Genomic DNA, 2,500 nt, shown 5'->3' on the forward strand with positions numbered 1-2,500 from the left:
ACACTAGATCGCGTGTTGGTACATCTGTGAACCGGTTGTTTCGGCGGTACCCGCCATGCCCCCGAACCTGAGTTGGCCATGTGGGTATGAAGCGATACGAGGCTGTGGCTTGGCGGGACAGTCCCCGGCCGGTGAGGGGGGGCCGCCCGGCGTGCTGGCCGCGCGCTGCGTGAGCGCACGCACTACAGCCGGCTGGTGGGGGGGCGCCCAGTGGCAGGAGCGCCGGCCGACGGGCCCGGCTGGCGTCCCAGCTATGCGCCGGCGCACCCTGCGCGCGGCGCCAGGGCGGCCAAAGTGGGTTCTGTCGAGCCCGGTGCGAAGCGCGGTGGACATCTGCAGTGTGCTGGTCCGATTGCGGACTGTGTGCGTTGAGGATGCGCCGCCGCCCGGCACTCGGCGTCGCGACGCCGTCTGCTGCTCGGTCGCCCCCAGCGGTTCTCGCAGGTGGTTTGTATCGCAGCTCTGCGGACGTGTTGGCGCGTGCGCTGTGCTGGGAGAGTTCGCTTCTGCACCCAAGTGGGGCTTTGCCCTTCTGTGGCGCTGGCGTTGGAGCTGCCGGTCACCGTAGGTGGCGCGTGTTGTTTCCCGCCGGCAATGCCACGACAGCACGCTCCCGGGCCTCTGTCGGCAGCGGCAAGCTCAGTTGGGAGCACGGGTGTTCGCAACTGAAAGCGTCTACTCGCCTATCTCCGGGCGATTGCGCCTCTCTCGAACCCGACCAAGTACTTAGGACGGCGCTGCGCGCCGCCGGGACCTGAGAGGGTTTCGAGGTGTATCGTGCAGGGGAGCTCAGCCTCCTCCTGTTTGCAGAATAATTGAGCGGTTACGCTTGCGTGTTCGCGCGGGGCCCTCGGGACACACTCCCGGGCGGCCGGCTGCTCAGCTCTCGTTGACGCAGCTCCCTGGTTGATCCTGCCAGTAGTCATATGCTTGTCTCAAAGATTAAGCCATGCATGTCTCAGTACAAGCCGCATTAAGGTGAAACCGCGAATGGCTCATTAAATCAGTTATGGTTCCTTAGATCGTACCCACGTTACTTGGATAACTGTGGTAATTCTAGAGCTAATACATGCAAACAGAGTCCCGACCAGAGATGGAAGGGACGCTTTTATTAGATCAAAAACCAATCGGATTGGCTCGTCTGGTCCGTTTGCCTTGGTGACTCTGAATAACTTTGGGCTGATCGCACGGTCCTCGTACCGGCGACGCATCTTTCAAATGTCTGCCTTATCAACTGTCGATGGTAGGTTCTGCGCCTACCATGGTTGTAACGGGTAACGGGGAATCAGGGTTCGATTCCGGAGAGGGAGCCTGAGAAACGGCTACCACATCCAAGGAAGGCAGCAGGCGCGCAAATTACCCACTCCCGGCACGGGGAGGTAGTGACGAAAAATAACGATACAGGACTCATCCGAGGCCCCGTAATCGGAATGAGTACACTTTAAATCCTTTAACGAGTATCTATTGGAGGGCAAGTCTGGTGCCAGCAGCCGCGGTAATTCCAGCTCCAATAGCGTATATTAAAGTTGTTGCGGTTAAAAAGCTCGTAGTTGGATTTGTGTCCCACGCTGTTGGTTCACCGCCCGTCGGTGTTTAACTGGCATGTATCGTGGGACGTCCTGCCGGTGGGGCGAGCCGAAGGCGTGCTTGCGCGTCCCGAGGCGGACCCCGTTGAAATCCTACCAGGGTGCTCTTAGTTGAGTGTCTCGGTGGGCCGGCACGTTTACTTTGAACAAATTAGAGTGCTTAAAGCAGGCAAGCCCGCCTGAATACTGTGTGCATGGAATAATGGAATAGGACCTCGGTTCTATTTTGTTGGTTTTCGGAACCCGAGGTAATGATTAATAGGGACAGGCGGGGGCATTCGTATTGCGACGTTAGAGGTGAAATTCTTGGATCGTCGCAAGACGAACAGAAGCGAAAGCATTTGCCAAGTATGTTTTCATTAATCAAGAACGAAAGTTAGAGGTTCGAAGGCGATCAGATACCGCCCTAGTTCTAACCATAAACGATGCCAGCCAGCGATCCGCCGCAGTTCCTCCGATGACTCGGCGGGCAGCCTCCGGGAAACCAAAGCTTTTGGGTTCCGGGGGAAGTATGGTTGCAAAGCTGAAACTTAAAGGAATTGACGGAAGGGCACCACCAGGAGTGGAGCCTGCGGCTTAATTTGACTCAACACGGGAAACCTCACCAGGCCCGGACACCGGAAGGATTGACAGATTGATAGCTCTTTCTTGATTCGGTGGGTGGTGGTGCATGGCCGTTCTTAGTTGGTGGAGCGATTTGTCTGGTTAATTCCGATAACGAACGAGACTCTAGCCTGCTAACTAGTCGCGTGACATCCTTCGTGCTGTCAGCGATTACTTTTCTTCTTAGAGGGACAGGCGGCTTCTAGCCGCACGAGATTGAGCAATAACAGGTCTGTGATGCCCTTAGATGTTCTGGGCCGCACGCGCGCTACACTGAAGGAAGCAGCGTGTCTTCCTAGGCCGAAAGGTCG

General features: G+C 57.1%; 1 non-coding gene across 1 annotated transcript in view; it reads left to right on the forward strand.

Moving 5' to 3' along the window:
- The first annotated feature begins 899 nt into the window (after window positions 1–899).
- LOC126307589 (small subunit ribosomal RNA) overlaps window positions 900–2,500 on the forward strand; it is a 1,894-nt gene continuing 293 nt past the window's right edge. The window contains exon 1 of the ribosomal RNA XR_007553631.1: window positions 900–2,500. This exon is cut by the window's right edge and continues 293 nt beyond it. This is a non-coding gene — a ribosomal RNA (small subunit ribosomal RNA).

Source organism: Schistocerca gregaria, unplaced genomic scaffold, assembly GCF_023897955.1.
Source record: "Schistocerca gregaria isolate iqSchGreg1 unplaced genomic scaffold, iqSchGreg1.2 ptg000341l, whole genome shotgun sequence".
Lineage (NCBI taxonomy): Eukaryota > Metazoa > Arthropoda > Insecta > Orthoptera > Acrididae > Schistocerca > Schistocerca gregaria.